An 18,665-nucleotide genomic window follows, 5' to 3' on the forward strand; every position below is an offset into this window, starting at 1 on the left:
CTGTTCCCTTATACGATGAGATGGACTCTGACCTCACGATTTACCTTGTTGTGACCTTGCACCTTATTGCACTGCACTTTCTCTGTAGCTGTGACACTTTATTCCGTAGTGTTACTGTTTTTACCTGTACTACATCAACGCACTCTGTACTAACTCAATGTAACTGCACTGTGTAATGAATTGACCTGTACGACCGGTATGCGAGACAAGTTTTTCACTGTACCTCGGTCCAATACCAAGTCGAACCACAACACATAAATGCACGCACCTGCAGGAAGGGTTGCGAGGTCTACTAAACTAACTTGACAGGGAGAAGGGGAACACCATCACACTTTCAGAAGTGAGGGAGGCAAACTTGGTTCAGTAAATGGCCCTGGAAGCTGCCAAAAGAAGTCTGGAACGCAGAAGATATAAAGACTGGAAGGAAAATTTGCAGGTGGTGCTTACTTTAACCTGAGGAACCCGGAGAATAACCATGATGAACTGAGGACACAGAGGTTGACAATACAGCCACTGCAGAAGCCTGGCTTGGAGACGGGCAGCTTCTCAGCTGAGATGGACAAGAAGCAAAAGGTGGAGAGAAGGAGAGCAATATTGGTTATGGAAACAATCACATTGTGGAGAGGACAAAAGACCAACAAATGAGGCCGTAGGTGTTGAACTGAGGATTGAAAGAGAGGAAATCGCATTGCTGAATGTAAAAGATAGAACATAGAACACAGGACAGTACAGCACAGGAACAGGCCCTTCAGCCCACAAGGTCTGTGCTGATCATGATGCCAATCCAAACTAATCCCACCTGCCTGCACATGGTCTATATCCCTCCATTCCCTGCCTGTTCATGTGCCTTCCTAAATACCTTTAGATGTTGCTATTGTTTAAGGTAATGGGGATCAAGGAGAAGAGGCTTTGTACTCGAAAGTGGCTCAGGGGGAAAACAAGGAGAATGGATAGGCATGACTGGAGTGCTGTATGCTGTGGGCTTCTCTGGAGCCTCTTACATTCTGTGCTATACTTTTATCTAAGTTATTTGGACTTTGGGGGCCACGATTAAGAAGTTTGTTGCTGACACTGAAATCAGCAGTGTGTTTGCTGAGCTGGGGGTAGACATCCGTAGATTGGTTAGACCGGCAATGTGAGTAACAAATGGGATTCAGTCAGTAGAATGAGGGGATGCCTTTGGGGAGGTGAAACATGAAACATGTCCAATCCTAACAAGCATAGACTAACGTGTCCAAAAGCCCTGCTGGCAACAGAATCGATAAATAAGGTCATCACCAAGGCTCATAGGATACTTGTCTTTAAATACAAGGCCATGTCGGAAGTGTGCACAGCAGTAGTGTGGCCACAGCTAGAGCACTGGACACCACCCTGCAGGAGGGATGTGTCCGTACTGGAGAGGGTGCAGAGGAAAATTATCAGGGCATTGCTAGTACTGGAAAATTCCGGTTATGAGGAAAATTGACAAAACTGGGGCTGTTTTCTTTTGAAGAAGCAAGACAAATGGAAGATTTAATTGATGTGTATTCAATTATGAGAGGCCAAGACAGGGTGAAGTTTACATCTATGTCCCAGAGAGAGGCCTGTAACTGGGGGAGGTTGAAGTTAATCGGAAGACAAATTAGAGGGGCGATGGGGAGTTTGCTTTCACTGAATGAGTAACAGGGTTTGGACCTACCGGACTGAGTGGGAAGAGAGGCAGACACCCTCACTGCACTTATTAAAGTGTCCAGATGACCACTAGAAGAACTGTAACAATGTCATGCACCAAAAGCTGGGAGTGGGGAGGTTAAACTTTTATTGGCTGGCATGGACACAAGGGCTCGAATGGTTCGTTCTATGAGGTAAATCTTTACAAAATTGTAAAATTGCAAACACACAAATACACACACATACGTGACACAAAGTATTTACATGCACACTCATTTACACATACACACACTCACATAGACAAGCAGAGGCACACATTAACATACATGCACATGAAATGTACACATACTAGCACATATCACTCACATGCACCCTTGTGTGTGCATACACTAACACATACACACGCACTATAAGACACATGCACTATCACACACCCACAAACTATCAGACACATACACAATCACTCACATTCTATCAGTCACACTCTCTCACTCATACTCTCACTCACACTCTCACACACACCATTACATGCTCACACTCAATCACTCTATCACACACATTATCACTCACACAAATACACTCTATCACTATCACACACACTAACACTCACACAATCACACACAATCAAACACACCATTACACTATCACACACCATTACACGCTCACACTCACAATCACTCACTATCACACACACTATCACACACACACACAATCTCACACACTCTCACTCACCATCAGACACACAATCACTCAAATTCTATCAGTCACACTCTCTCACTCATACTCTCACTCACACCATTACATGCTCACACTCAATCACTCTATCACACACATTATCACTCACACAAACACACTCTATCACTATCACACAGACTAACACTCACACGATCACACACACAATCAAACACACTATTACACACACTATTTCACTATTGCACACACCATTACACGCTCGCACTCACAATCACTCACGATCACACACACACACTCACCATAGACACACTATCACTCACATTCTATCAGTCACACTCTCTCACTCATACTCTCACTTGCACTATCACACACACCATTACATGCTCACACTCAATCACTCTATCACACACATTATCACTCACACAAACACACTCTATCACTATCACACAGACTAACACTCACACGATCACACACACAATCAAACACACTTACACACACTATTTCACTACCGCACACACCATTACACGCTCACACTCACAATCACTCACGATCACACACACTATCACACACACACTCACTCACCATAGACACACTATCACTCACATTCTATCAGTCACACTCTCTCACTCATACTCTTACTTGCACTATCACACACACCATTACATGCTCACACTCAATCACTCTATCACACACATTATCACTCACACAAACACACTCTATCACTATCACACACACTCACACGATCACACACACAATCAAACACACTATTACACACACTATCACACACCATTACACACTCACAATCACTCACTCTATCAGACACGCTATCACACACACACTATCACTCACCATCAGACACACTATCACTCACACTATCTCACACACACACTGTCACTCACACTATACACACTCCTCTATCACACTCACAGGCCCTCACACGCATTTACACTGCTCAGACACACTAGACATACACACCGACACATGAACAGACACGCTCTATCACTCACACACATGACCACACGCGGTCTCACGTACCCACGGACACATGTTCACACACAAAGGGACACGCATGTTCCCTCACACACCCAGACGGGGTGGGGTCCGGGGTCCGAGGGCCGGGCAGCGGCCCCGGCGGGCGGGGGGAGCGGGGCCCGGAGCCCGGGGGCGGGGCCGCAGCGGACCGGGCCGCCTCCTTCCCCTGACCTTGCGGCCGTGCGGAGGGAGGCGCCGAGAAGTGGGGGAAGCCCGGCCGCCTGATGCCGTGAGCGGGAGGCTCCCGACAGGCCGCCGGCTCCTCACGGACCCACACCGCTACAGGACGGCGGCTCCGCCGAGTGAGAGAGCGGTGGGTGAGTACCCGGGGCCGGGGATGGGGCAGGGACAGGCCGAGGGGCGGCTGAGGGCGGGCAGCGGGGGAGTGTGAACCGTGAGTGTATGTGCACCGTGTGTATGTGTGCATCGTGAGTGTGTGCATCGTGAGTGTGTCCGTGTGCTTTGTGTGTGTGCGCGCTGTGAGTGTGTTCGTGTGTGTGCTATGTACATGTGATCTGTGCACCGCTTGTTCATATGTGTGTGTGTGTGTGTGTGCAGGTGCTCGTGTCTGTATCTGCACTGTGAGTGTGTTCGTGTGTATGTGCTCGTGTGTCTGCACTGTGTGTTCGTGTGTATGTGCTCGTGCATGTGTCTGCACTGTGTGTTCATGTATGTGCTCGTGTGTGTGTCTGCACTGTTCATGTGTGTATGTGCTCGTGTGTGTGTCTGCACTGTGTTCAAGTGTGTATGTGCTCGTGTGTGTGTCTGCACTGTTCATGTGTGTATGTGCTCGTGTGTGTGTCTGCACTGTTCATGTGTGTATGTGCTCGTGTGTGTGTCTGCACTGTGTGTTCATGTATGTGCTCGTGTGTGTGTCTGCACTGTTCATGTGTGTATGTGCTCGTGCGTGTGTCTGCACTGTGTTCATGTATGTGCTCGTGTGTGTCTGCACTGTTCATGTGTGTATGTGCTCGTGTGTGTGTCTGCACTGTGTTCAAGTGTGTATTGCTCGTGTGTGTGTCTGCACTGTTCATGTATGTGCTCGTGTGTGTGTGTCTGCACTGTGTTCATGTGTGTCTGTGCTCGTGTGTGTGTGTCTGCACTGTGTTCATGTGTGTATGTGCTCGTGTGTGTGTCTGCACTGTGTTCATGTGTGTATGTGCTCGTGTGTGTGTCTGCACTGTGTTCATGTGTGTATGTGCTCGTGTGTGTGTGCACTCTGAGTATATTTGTGTGTGCACTGTGTTTGTGTGTGTGTGCACTGTGAGTGTGTTTGTGTGTGGGGGCACTGAGTGTGTGTTCGTTTGTGAATGCACCGTGAGGGTGTTCGTGTGTGTACCTGCTGTGGGAGAGTGCGCAGTGTGTGCGTGCATGCTGTGAGGGTGCCCTGTGAGGGTATGCGCTGTTTGTGCAGCTGATTGTGTGCTTGTGCAGCAAGAGTGTGCTGTGAGTGTCTGCGCCGTGTGTGTGCGAGTGCACTGTGCGCACGCTGTGAGGGTGTGCACTGAGTCTGAGTGCTGTGTGAGAGTGTATGGTTTCACTGTGCATGTGGAGAGTGTGTGTGTGGCGAGAGTGAGTGGGGAAATTACAGGGCTGCCTGAGTGCTTGGCAGTGAGAGAGGGGACTCCCTGGGTGGAGGAGTTGAGGTTCCAGGATGATGTTGGGCTGAACCAGTGCTTGGGTAATGTGGGACAGGCTCCTACACTGACCCGCTGTCCCGTACTGCCCGTGGACCCCCGGATGTGGGATTGCGGGCATCAGTTTGCTGGGGCCACTGGGCAGTAAGAAGGTCTGTGGCCTGGGCTTGGTGTACAGCCTGCAGTCAGGCCTGGGCTGTGGGCTGGAGCCTGCTGCCTGTCCTGGGCTGGGCAGCCAGAGGGTGTGAGATATTTCCTGTTGTTATCTGCGGACAACCGTGGTGCTGCGTCCTGTGATCAAGATGAATTGCCTGCTGTGTGTGTGTGTGTGTGTGTGTGTGTGTGTGTGTGTTTGTGTTGAGAGCCTGGTTGTCAGGGAGGGTCAGACTGAAGGGATCGGGCTGACCAGACTACGTTGGATTCAGCTGAAATTTTGCTGTTGAATCTGTGCTTTGGTTCCTGTGTTTTTGTAAATACTTTGCTGCTGACTCTGGAAAGGAGACATCTAATTCATTCCCGTGCTCTCCCAGAGGAGACTGGGCCTGGAATCTGTGAGCGATCTGAGGGGAATGTTGTCCTGTGCAGAGTAACTGGGCTGTGAGCTATCTGGAGGGAATGTTGTTCTGTGCAGAGTGCGGACTGTGAGCTATCTGGAGGGAATGTTGTTCTGTGCAGAGTAACCAGGCTGTGAGCTATCTGGAGCCTTTGATGTGATTAAATCAGAAAATCTTTACTCTTGGTCTAATTCCATTGGAAGCAGTGCTGTTGGACAGGCCTGGTGTGACCTGTGCTATAGTTTATTTTTACCGCTGTGTTAAGAGTACAGGCGGGGGCTGTGGATTTGTTGCCCTGGTGATCTGCACTTTTGGATTCATTCAATGACAGGAGAGAGTGAAGGTGGGCAGGATCCGCCCTCAGCCCTGACATCGTCTAAAGGCTTGTTGCGGATGAGACTGCGACCTGGTGACACTGGGGTGCTCCTTGTAGTCCCGAAGCCCTCCTGTCTGGCCTTTTGTGTGGAGAAGCCTGGTTGTGTGGGGGTGAGGGGGGCTCCCAGCAACTCTCACTGGGAGGTCAGCTTCACTCTGTGTGCCCCTGCAGTTATGGACGCTGATGGACCGCGTGTGTGAGAGAGGCAGACCCCGACGACTTCGGCCTGCCGAGGGGTTTCTGCTCCCAGCTATTCCCCGCTGCACCTCTCCCAGTTCCAGAAAATTACTAGCTCGCTTTCTCTGCTCAGCAAGCATCTCACAGTCATCCATAATCCTGTAATTACATTGCCCAGTCAGCGGGTTCCACAGCTCCAGCTCTCTCTCCTTCGAGATTCCTGACGCCTACTCTCTCTCTGTTGGAAAGTTGAAGCCACACAGCACTGGCCGTGTCCGGTAAATGTGGTCTAGGGCCTTGGGATTCAGCAGCCTCTGCCAGCACTACCTCTATCCCTTCATTTTTAACACCAGGTTGACCCTTTAAACAGAGGGCGATCTGAGCCTCCATTTCCTCCTTGTTGAAAGCCAGCAGCCCTGCTATTGTCTGGTGGAATCCCAGCTGGCTCCCCTCCAGGGCTGAGGTGTTCCTCCTCCGAGACCTGGGCCCAGAGTTGGTGGCCGTGCTCCAAGTGGTCTGAACGCAGGCAAAGCCCCATCGTTTTCCCCCCTAAGATCCAGCCCTCGCTCCCCCTGCTCCCCACCTTCCCCGCCTGCCCCTCCCCACGCAACCCTCCAACTCCCTGCTTCTCCAGCCCATCCCTCGCTCTGCCCATGCCGGGCACTGCGTTCAGTCACAGCCCCTCTCCCTGAGCACCCGGGCCTACTTCCCCTCCGTAAACCCCAGCGGCTTCGACCAAAGACTTCTCTCGCCCCTCCTTGCCTGGTTCAGAGTGTGAGCCTGTCCGACTGCTGGTGCCACGCAGCGCCGCGGCGACTGTATGGGTGGGTCACCCCCGCACTCTCGGGTCTGTCCAGCGCTCTCGCACGCCTGGCCGTTGCGTGACTGCCCGCTTCTCGCCTCCTGCCGGTGGTGGTGTGCTCTGCGAGTGGCTGGCCTGCAGAGTGCGGTGGTAGTTTGTGCAGACAGTCCAAGGGCGCTGTGCACAGTGGTTGTGACTGCTTCTCATACACTGAGTCTTTAATGACCTGAGTTTGAGTGATGCTTCAGCCTGACTCGGTGTGAACAAGCGTGAAATGGGTGTAATCAGCCTGGTTATAGAAATACTCTTGGCATCATTTGCTGTCATGTTAATGGCTGCCTAATTCATGGGTCCGGGATGCCGGCAGTTTGCAGAGGGAGTTCACTGTGCTGTGGTGCTCCTGAAGCAAGCCATGGTCCACAATATACAGTGCCATGATCTGCGGGAACAATAAGAAGGGTCCTTTAATGGGTGGAGCGACTGCATAACACCCAGGAGAACCTGCCTTTTCACTCAGATGCAGGGAGTGTGATCACACCCAAGAGGGGCGTTTGAAGGTTCGTGGAGTGCAGACAGGGGCGAGCTGGAGTCTGACTGAGGAGGTTGGGGATAACGTGGCAATGGGGGACTGGCTTTATCTGAAAAAGCATTCGACAGAGTACCACGTACTCAGAGCCCATGGGCTGAAGGAGCAGCGGGCATATGGATTCCCTGTCTGGGACTGAGAGCAGAGCACAGGCGAACTACTGTTCTTCAGACTGACAGGGGACATATGCCAGGGGTCACCCCCAGAGCCCCCTGCCCTTTTTGAGGTATTCTTTGGTTAACAGGGCTTTTAAAGTCCGCGGAGCATGCAACATTGGAAATGTAGTCGAATGTGGAGGACAGGTGCCGACTTTAGGAAAGAGGTTAATTGGGTCACTAAATTGTCTCTAGTGTGTGGGTGAGGGGTAGAATCTGGGTGGGGGAGTTGATGGGAATGTGGGGAGTGGGACTGGTGTGGAGTCAGAGAGTCAGACAGTACGGAAACAGGCCCTTTGGCCCAACTGGTCCATGCTGACCAAGATGCCAATCCAAGCTAGTCCTATTTGTCAGCATTTGGCCCATATGCTTCCAAACCTTTCCTATCCATCTACCTGTCCAACTGTCTTTTAAAAGTTGTTATTGTACCTGCCTCGACCACTTCCTCTGGCAGCTTGTTCCATACACGTACCACCCCCTGTGTAAAAATGTTGCCCCTCAGGTTCCTATTAAATCTCTCCCCTCTCACCTTAAACCTATGTCCTCGAGTTCTTGATTCCCCAACCCCGGGAAAAAGACGGAGTGCATTCACCCTACCTGTGCCCCTCATGATTACTGTAGATGGTCGGCACGGTCTCAGTGGGCCGAAGGGCCTGTTTCCGTGGTGTATGAGACTATATTGAGCGGTGAAGTGGACTGATGCATGCTGGCTGTAGTAAGGCAGGAATTGTGAAATCATGGATTTCAGTGGGAAGAAAGAAGCAGCGTTTTGACACCAGAAGTGTCGGACAAAGGTGGAGAATGCTGATGCCCGTGGACAGAGAGGTGGGATTAACGTTCTGGTCGATCTGTCGTCTGAACTGGGAAAAGGTTAGAGCTAAAACAAGTTTGAAGGTGCAACGAAAGGAGGAGGGAGGACAGAATGGAAGGGAATGTCCGATGGAGTCGAGGTTGGGAGAAACTGAATGACAAGGAATGAGGGGCTATCTGGAAAACGGATAATGGGATAAGAAGTGGAAGAAAAAGTCAGTCTGGAAGAGGTATGAATGCAAGATAGTCAAGTGAAATGGCCATGGGAAGGTAGGGATTTTCTCAAATAGTGCTGGAAATTCTGACTACAGGCCCTCCCCGTGTTCCGGCAGGGTTCCGTTCCTGTGAACTGCTCACGACCCGGGCAGTCCGCGAGTCAGGAGTGCGGCCGCGAACCGAGTTCCCACAGGGCAGAGGGTGCCTGGGGCCCGGCAGCCGGCAAAACCACCCTGCCAGTCTCCCGAAAGCTCGATCATGTGTACGGGCTGTACGCAAGTCAGGTGTTCGTATCCTGGCGAGGACCTGTACCCATGGTTGTTGGACAGTGTTAAGTCAGGAAGGCTGTACTGTGTTTAGTCAGAAGTTGGGGTGTGTGTTGTTTCTCAGCCTCACACTGTGCTTTGTTGAAACAACAGAGGAGGACAAGGGCAGTGATCAGAGTGGATGTGAGATGGAGCAGTGACACACGGCTGGAGGTTTGGGGAGGCGGACTGAATGGGTGCCGTGCATGGGGGTGTCCCATTGCATGGTCCCATTCCACATTGGGTCCCATTCCACATTGTCAGCAGCACTCACCTAAGGGAGGAAGCAGAAGTGTTGGGCAGGAAGTGGTGAGTGGTTATGGAAGGACAGTCACGGTAGTGTAGTGGTTAGCACGACGCTATTTCAGTGCCAGCAACCTGGGTTCAATTCTGGCCGCTGTCTGTAAGGAGTTTGTACGTTCTCCCCATGTCTATGCGGGGGTTTCCTCCGGGCGCCCCAGTTTCCTCCCACATTCCAAAGACGTACGGGTTAGGAAGTTGTGGGCATGCTGTGTTGGCGCCGGAAGCGTGGCAACACTTGTGGACTGCCCCCCAGAACACTGCGTGAAACGATGCATTTCACTGTGTGTTTCGATGTACATGTGGCTGATAAAGAGGTCTGATCTTAAAGTGGAGCATCCCTGAAGGAACAGCCCCATGGAGCGCTGAAAGGGACTGATGTGTTTGGTGATATTATGTCAGAGGAGTCAGGAGGGGCGTTGGATGTGGAGGTTTGACGATGGAAAGTGGGATGAAGAGGAGTCTGAGAGTCGTTCCAAGAGGGAGGGAAGGGGTGAAGGTCAAATGTAGGAAATTGAAGGTCCTGGTTTAAAGTGGTTGCAAGGACATGACACCTGTGATCTTAGAAAGTGGCAGGGCAAGCTGAGAGAGCTGCCTTTCTTTTTTCTGATCAAAGCCTACTGGATCCTTGGTTTTATTAATGAATGAATGGAGTACAAAAGCATGGGGCACACACTAGTGTGGTTTTGCATTAAATTCCGGGTCTTGCACCTTGGGTAGGGTGTCAAGGGTTTTGAGAGGGTGCAGGGGTTGACTGCGAGGTGAGGGAGTTATCACCTTGAAGCAGAGCAGATTAAGGGGAGATGTGATGGAGGGTTCAAAATCATGAGGGTTGATCGAGCAGGTAAGGTGAAGCAGGGTGATTGACAGTCGAGGGGTGGGAATTGTTTGTCTGAACGGTGTTGTGATCTGGAGCATACTGCCTGCAATATTGTTCAGAAACACCCGCTACCTTTCACAACAACATTTCCCATATAAATACAACATGCTTCTCTCTAAAGGAGTTCAAAGCTGGGGTAAGTGCCCTGCTCCCAAATCAGTTCTGTGCCAACTCTTGAAATTTATCGTTTGAGAGGAAGTTCACGAACGTAACCATGTTTTGAAGATCTGTTTTGATGTTTGATGACACTCGATGTGTCTAATGAGAAAGCCAATTAGAGAATTGATGTTGATGGTACTAGAGGAAATGTAGCAGCACGGAGCAGGAAACAGTCATTGTGAAAGGATGCCACACAGATTAGAAAAGGAATGTGTGCCCCGGGACTATAGCATCCCCATGTTTTATTCTCAATCTAAATAGCACACACTGGTTTGCCATTGGCCGAGGCTGCAGGCTTGAAAAAGCACAAGACTGCTGGAGAACGGTGAAAGGAGTCACGGCCAATTAAAAACTTAACGTGCAGAAGGGTGAGGTAAACGTTTCAGGACCAAAAACAGGGGAAGGGGAGGGCGCTAATGAATGTGGACGGAAAAGAAACACTGGCTGAATGAACTCAAACAAAGCTCAATAGCATTTTGGGATTTTATAAATAGGGAGGCACAAAATGTAAGACTTAAAAAGTAATGATAACTTTTACATTCTGAGCTGTGTGAGCTGAAGTTCTGTGTGCCTGTTTATTATGAAGAACATTAAGGCCACAAAGAGTGATTGGCGTAGGTTCAACTGGTTGATAGCAGAGTGGGATACTGAGATAATTTCTCCTGGAGCAGAGAGGGCCAGGAGGAGTTTTATTGGAGCTACTTGTGAGTTTTGGTGGAGTGTGGAGAGACTGAGGAGCAATAAATGTAAAGCTCTAAGAATGAGGAGAGGAGACTTTCTTTGGAGGGTCTGCAATGCCGTTCATTGGGAGTGGTTTAGGCAGAGACCATTCCGGCTTTTGCAGGCTTTCTTAAACCAAGAAAGGTACAGGTTATATGGAGAGGGTTATTTTTAGTGTAATTTAACAAAGGGCTATGACATAAACAATGGGCTGAATGGCCTCTCTTGGAGTTCAGTGCCCTGAGAGAATGAAAGGCTTCACGGTTAACTGTCGGCCTGATGCTGCCCGCTGCAATATATAAACTGCGTCTACTGCAGTATGTGGTATGCGGGTGTGAATTATGGTCCTTGCGTGTTGGCTGCAGTACCTCATTGTGAGTTGTAGTGTTATACTGCAATATATAGTACCTCATTGTGACGTATAGCATCGTTCTGATATATAGAACCTCATGTCAGCTATAGTGGTTCACTGGTGTGTGAGTATCTACTTAACTGTGCAGGTCATACTGTGTCGTCATGTATTTTATTGGCATTTGGTACCATTTTCATTGTTGCGATATTTTTGGTATTAGCTGCAGTATACAACACCTCATTACAATATATAGTTCACTGCAATGAGCAGTTCCTTGTGTATTTATATTTCCAAGCAATATATTGTACCATAGTGCTATGCAGTGCTGCATTGCATAGAATTACATACAGATTTTCAGCACAGTTGCGGACTATTCTGCCAAGCTAGTTCTACACAACTCATCCATCAAATTTATTGTCATATGCACAAGTACATGTGTGCGCAGGTGCAGTGAAAAACTTACTTGCAGCAGCATCACAGGCACAGTGTCATATAAGCAGCGTTCACAAGAAAAACGAAAATTATACACAATTTTTACGAACACTATTAGAACAAAATAAACAAAGTCCATTTTAGTGCAAAGTGGTCATAGTGTTGCTAAACTGTAGTGATTAGGGTTGTGCAGGTTGGTTCAAGAACCGAATGGTTGAAGGGAAGTAGCTGTTCTTGAGCCTGGTGGTGTGGGACTTCAGGCTTCTGGACCTCCTGCCTGATGGTAGCTGCGAGAAGATGGCACAGCCCGGATGGTGGGGATCTTTGACAATGGATGTTGACCTCTTGAGGCAGTGCCTCCTGTAGATACCACCGATGGTGGGGAGGGCTGTGCCCGTGATTTATTTGGCTGAGTCCATGACTCTCTGCGGCTTCTTGCGTTCCTGTGCATTCGAATTGCTGTACCAGACCACGACGCAACCAGTCAGGATACTTTCATCCATGTAGGATTACACAGTGTTTACAACAGTCAGCCCAAGTCTAGGCCAGCGCTTATCTTCACATGAGTCTCTGTCCACTTCAGCTAAATCCATATTTGTCCTAAGCCTTTCTTGCTCATCCAGCCTCCCATTAGTACATCAGGCTGCCTTAAAGACACTTTGTGGTCGAGACTTCCGCATTATAACCACAATCCTGGCCAAAGAAGTTTCTTTATTAGATTTATTAGTGAATACATTGTACTAATGGCCCCTAGTTCTGCTCTTGCCTGTGAGTGGAAGCATTTTTTCCACATTTAATCTGTCAAACTCACTCATCGTCTGAAAGGCTGCTGTCGTGTTATCTGTTTTTTCCCCCTCCCCCAGCCTTTTATCCCAGAGAAAGGAGTTCCAGTTTGTTCAGGCCAACTCTTATTTCTTGTCAACCTTCCATTTGTCCCCATGCACCCACATTACTTCAACGATACAAAGTCCGTTGCTTTGCTTTAAGCTTAGGCTAACCACACTTCCATACAAGCTTAAAATAACTCTGTTGTGAGCTGCCATAGTTGGTTTGGCTTATGATGTGGCCTCATTGACCCTCAGTGCTACTTTAACACTGATTTTACTCTCTGCCTGCTCTGCTCCTCTACCCTTCGTTGACACTTATTTTCTAAGGAGTATGTGAACATATTCTTCCTATATTGCCATTTCTTATTTATCAATTACAAACTCATTCTGCAAGTTTATTGGTTTTTTGTGCTATAATTGTGACAGAGCACCTCTGTGTTGGTTACAATCTCAATTCAGTGCAGTCCCCATGTTTTGATTGCCAAGTTCAAAATTGTAAGTTGTGAACAAAGTTGCTGATCCTTGTGGGTTGCTGCTTCCTGTCTTCAGCCAATCTCAGTAACTCCCTGCCAGCACTGTTTTGCTTTGCTTTTTTTCTCCCCCAGCTATCCACTCTGCATCTTGTCACTGTACCCACAAGTCTGTCATTAGACACAAGTCCCTGATGCAATGGCCTTTGGGAAATCCAAATATCATTTTCTCTTATTGACTGTAAGTTGGTCAAACCAACCTTCCCTCTTGAAATTGGCACCGACTTCATATTGTTTTCAGCCGGACATTTTTTTCTGTTGCATCTTCTCATATCTTTTCTATCATTGACATTAAACTAATTGGTCTGTGGTTCCCAGGCTTGTTGGAACATAGGACATTACAGCACAGTACGGGCCCTTCAGCCCACAGTGTTGTGCCGACATTTTACCCTGCTCTAAGATCTATCTAACCCTTCCCTCTCACATAGCCCCCCATTTTTCTGTCATTCATGTGTCTATCTAAGAGTCTCTTAAATATCCCTAATCTATCTGCCTCCACCACTTCTGCTGGCAGTACGTTCCATGCACCCACCACTCTCTGTTTAAAAAAAAAACTTACCTCTGACATCCCCCCCATACCTTCCTCCAATCAGCTTAAAATTATGCCCCCTCGTGTTAGCCATTTTCACCCTGGGAAAAAGTCTCTGACTGTCCACTCGATCTATGCCTCTTATCGTCTTGTACACCTCTATCAAGTTACCTCTCATCGTCCTTCTCTCCAAAGAGAAAAGCCCCAGCTCACTCAACCTATCCTCATAAGACATGCTCTCCAATCCAGGCAGCATCCTGGTGAATCTCCTCTGCACCCTCTCGAAAGCTTCCATATCCTTCCTATAATGAGGTGACCAGAACTGAACACAATACTCCAAGTGTGGTCTAACCAGAGTTTTATAGTGTTTCAACATCACCTTACGGCTCAATACCCTGACTAATGAAGGCCAACACTCCATATGCCGCCTTAACGACCCTCTGAACCTGCGTGGCACCCTTGAGGGATCTATGGACGTGGTCCCCAAGATCCCTCCGTTCCTCTACACTGCTAAGAGTCCTGCCATTAACCTTGTATTCTGCCTTCAAATTCGATCTTCCAAAGTGTATCACTTCACACTTTTCTGGGTTGAACTCCATCTGCCACTTCTCAGCCCAGCTCTGCATTCTATCAATATCCTGTTGTAATCTACAGCAACCTTCTACACTATCCACAACACCACCAACCTTTGTATCATCAGCAAACTTACTAACCCACCCTTCCACTTCCTCATCCAAGTCATTTAGAAAAATCACAAAGAGCAGGGGTCCCAGAACAGATCCCTACAGAACACCACTGGTCACCGACCTCCAGGCAGAATACGCTCCATCTACCACCACCCTCTGTTTTCTATGGGCGAGCCAGTTCTGAATCCACACAGCCAAGTTTCCCTGGACCCAATGATCCTGACTTTCTGAATAAGCCTTCCATGAGGAACCTTATTAAATGCCTTACTAAAATCTATGATCACCACATCCACTGCTCTACCTTCATCAATGTGCTTTGTCACATCCTCAGAGAGTTCAATCAGGTTCATGAGGCACGGCCTGCCCCTCACAAAGCCATGCTGACTGTCCCTAATCAGCCTATACTTCTCCAAATGCCTATAAATCCTGTCCCTAAGACAGTAATTTGCCCACCACTGAAGTAAGTCTCACTGGCCTGTAATTCCCAGGGTTATCCCTACTCCCTTTCTTGAACAAAGGAACAACATTTGTCACCCTCCAATCATCTGGCACTACTCCTGTGGCCATTGAGGATGCAAAGATCATCGCCAAAGGCGCAGCAATCGCTTCCCTCGCTTCCTGTAATAACCCTGGATAGATCCCATCCGGCCCCAGTGACTTATCTATCCTAATGTTTTTCAAAAGTTCCAGCACATCCTCTTTCCTCATGTCGACACGCCCTAGCATATTAGCCTGTTGTACGCCATCTTCACAGACGTCAAGGTCTTTCACTGGTGAATACTGAAGCAAAGTATTCATTGAGGACCTCCCCTACCTCTTCTGACTCCAGGCACATGTTTCCTCTTTTATCCCTGATCGGTCCTACCCTCACTCTAATCATCCTCTTATTCACATACGTGTAGAACGCCTTGGGGTCTTCCTTAATCCTACTCGCCAAGGCCTTCTCATGCCCCCTTCTAGCTCTTCTAAGTCTATTCTTAAGCTCCTTCCTGGCTACCTTGTAACTCTCCAGAGCCCTGTCTGATCCTTGCTTTCTAAACCTTAGGTAAGCTTTTTTCTTCCTCTTGACAAGATATTCTACGTCTCTTATCAACCATGGTTCCTTCACTCTACCATCCTTACCCTGTCTCAATGGGACAAACCTATCCAGAACCCCATGCAAGTACTCCCTAAACAACCTCCACATTTCCGCTGTGCACTTCCCCAAGAGCATCTGTTCCCAATTTACACTCCCAAGTTCCTGCCTAATAGCATCATAATTCCCCCTCCCCCAATTAAATACTTTCCCATATCTGCTCCTATCCCTCTCCAAGGCTATGGTAAAGGTCAAGGAGTTATGGTCACTATCTCCAAAATGCTCTCCCACTGAGAGATCTGAAACCTGATCAGGCTCATTGCCTAGTACCAGGTCCAGAATGGCCTCTCCTCTAGTCAGCCTGTCCACTTACTGTGTCAGGAATCCCTCCTGTACACACCTAACAAACTCTGCCCCATCTATCCCCTTTACACTAAGGAGGTGCCAATCAATATTAGGGAAGTCGAAATCACCCATGACAACAACCCTCTCCAAAATCTGCCTCCCGATCTGCTCCTCAGTGTTTCTGCTGCTATTGTAAGGTCTGTAGAATGCTCCCAATAGAGTGATCGCTCCCTTCCTGTTTCTGACTTGCACTCACACTGACTCAGTGGACAATTCCTCCAGGACATCCTCCCTTTCTACAGCTGTGACACTGTCCCTGATCAGCAAAGCCACTCCCCCACCTCTTTTACCTCCGTCCCTGTCCCTTTTGAAACATCTGAACCCTGGAATATCCAGTAGCCATTCCTGCCCTTGTGACAGCCAAGTCTCTGTAATGGCCACCATGTCATAGTTCTGTATACTTACCCATGCTCTAAGTTCATCACCCTTGTTCCTGATACTTCTCACATTAAAGTGGACACACTTCAGCCCGTCCAACTGACTGCAATTTTGCCCTTTCAACTGCCTGTCCTTCCTCACAGTCTTTCTACACTCTGCATCTACTTGTACACCAAATGCACGAACCTCTGACCTATCACTTGGGTTCCCATCCCCCTGTCAAACTAGTTAGATCCCCTTTCACATAGTACTAGCTGTCTGCTCCTCTGATGTGATTTCCCTTTTAACTGATGCTTTTCTGTGCGAAAATGCCTTCCTTAACTTTTTGTCAGATGCAAGGATGCAATCTATCTAGGCCAGTGTTTTTATCCCTTCGATTAGTTGATCACTTCTCTTAAATGTACTCTTTTAAATCTGGCATTATGCCCATGTTGTTAGTTTTCCTCGTGATGGCCAAGGCAGAGTAATTATTCAATATTTCTGGCATTTGGCTGCCATTCCTTGTGATATTGCATGTAACTCCTGGTGGTTTATCCCTTCTTAAGTCTTGTGTTCCATGTAGCTGTAGGATGTAAGCTTCCATTTCATGAAAATTTGGATTTGTGATTTCCCTTTGATTCCTGATTTTTGTTTCTAAAGGTCTTTGTATTTCTTCTACATCTCCTTTTTTGAGTATGTCTGCAGTATACCTTCTTCTTGGTTTGAATTTTGGCATTTGGTGTGTCAACTCAGTCTTTCCACATGTCTGTCTAATTGTCTTTTACTCTCCCATGTTGTTGTCTAGTTTCCTTTGAAACAAGCCCGAGTTATTTGCCTCAACTACTTTGTCTGGTATTCAAACTGCTGAGTTTAAAAAGTCTTTTCAGGTTGCTAATTTTGGATTTTCTGAGTGGAACCACTTCTGCACATCTGCCCTGTACAACATTTATAATTTCACAGACATCCAATGTATCTCCTCTGAGTCTTTCCTATCCTAAGATAAACCTGCAGCAGGCTCTACTCGTAGCTCTAACCTCTCAAATTCTGGTAACGTCTTTGTAAATGATTTTTGCACCTTATCTTGTGTGTCCGTGTCCAATTGTAGAAATCATTGCAATACCTGCCCAGGGTCTGTACAGATAACATAAACATAAGCAAAGGGCCGGGAGGAGGCCATTCGGCCACTTGTGACTGCTCCCCCATTCAGTAAGATCTTTTGCCTCAGTGCCACTTCCCTGCACTAACCCCATGCCCCTAAGTTGTCTTTAAATATTTAAAAATCTTGGTCTTGAATATACTGAGTGACAGTCTCCACAGCCTATTTGGGTAGAACATACCAAAGATTCGCTGTTCTCTAGGTGAAGAAATTTCTACTGTCCTGAAAGGGCAACCATTTATCCTGTCAAACCCCATAAGAATTTTCAATGAACCATGCTCTCATTCTTCTGAACTAAGCATACAGACCCAGTTGCCCAGTCCGTGGTCAGGACAAACCTGCATCTGGGGAATCAGTCTCGTGAACCTTTGCTGCATTCTCTCCATTGCAAAGATATCCTTCCGTAGAGAGGGAGATCTGACCTGTACACAATGTTCCAGGTGCACTCTCACCAGGACCCTGTATAAGAGCAGTAAGATGCACTCAAATTCTCTTGCATTGAAAGTCAACATGCTGTTTGCCCTCCTAATTGTTTACTGTACCTGTATATATTGTATAAGACATTGGTATATAAGACATTGGTGAGGCCAAATCTGGAGTATTGTGTGCAGTTCTGGTCACCTAACTATAGGAAGGATATCAGTAAGATTGAAAGAGTGCAGAGGAGATTTACTAGAATGTTGCCAGGTCTTCAGGAGTTGAGTTACAGGGAAAGATTGAACAGGTTAGGACTTTATTCCTTGGAGCGTAGAAGAATGAGGGGAGATTTGATAGAGGTTTACAAAATTATGAGTTAATGCGAGTAGGCTCTTTCCACTTACATTAGGAGAGATAAGTACGAGAGGACATGGCTTTAGCATGAAGGGGGAAAGGTTTTGGGGGAACATGAGGGGGAACTTCATTCAGACAGTGGTGGGAGTGTGGAACGAGCTGCCATCTGACGTAAATGCGGGTTCACTCTTAAGTTTTAAGAATAAATTGGATAGATACATGGACGGGAGAGGTCTGGAGTGTTATGGACTGGGTGCAGGTCAATGGGACTAACGGAATAAAGTTACGGCACAGACTAGAAGGGCCGAATGGCCTGTTTTCTATGCTGTAGTGTTCTATGGTTCTATGTTAACTTTCAGTCATTTATGACAGGACCCCCAGGTCCCACTGAACACCAACACCTTTCAATCCCTCACCGTTTAAAATACACTCCTCTTGTTTTTTCTGCCAGGTGATGCCTTCATGTTTATCCACACTGTATTCCATCAACTGT

General features: G+C 47.9%; 1 protein-coding gene across 12 annotated transcripts in view; it reads left to right on the top strand.

Moving 5' to 3' along the window:
* The first annotated feature begins 3,443 nt into the window (after nucleotides 1-3,443).
* mical3a (microtubule associated monooxygenase, calponin and LIM domain containing 3a) overlaps nucleotides 3,444-18,665 on the top strand; it is a 247,027-nt gene continuing 231,805 nt past the window's right edge. For all 12 annotated transcript variants that reach the window (XM_052030891.1, XM_052030895.1, XM_052030898.1 and 9 more), the window contains exon 1: nucleotides 3,444-3,692. The gene's annotated coding sequence lies outside the window, so the exon portion shown is untranslated. The remainder of the gene's footprint in view (nucleotides 3,693-18,665) is intronic.

This window comes from Pristis pectinata, chromosome 15 (genome assembly GCF_009764475.1).
Source record: "Pristis pectinata isolate sPriPec2 chromosome 15, sPriPec2.1.pri, whole genome shotgun sequence".
Taxonomy (NCBI): domain Eukaryota; kingdom Metazoa; phylum Chordata; class Chondrichthyes; order Rhinopristiformes; family Pristidae; genus Pristis; species Pristis pectinata.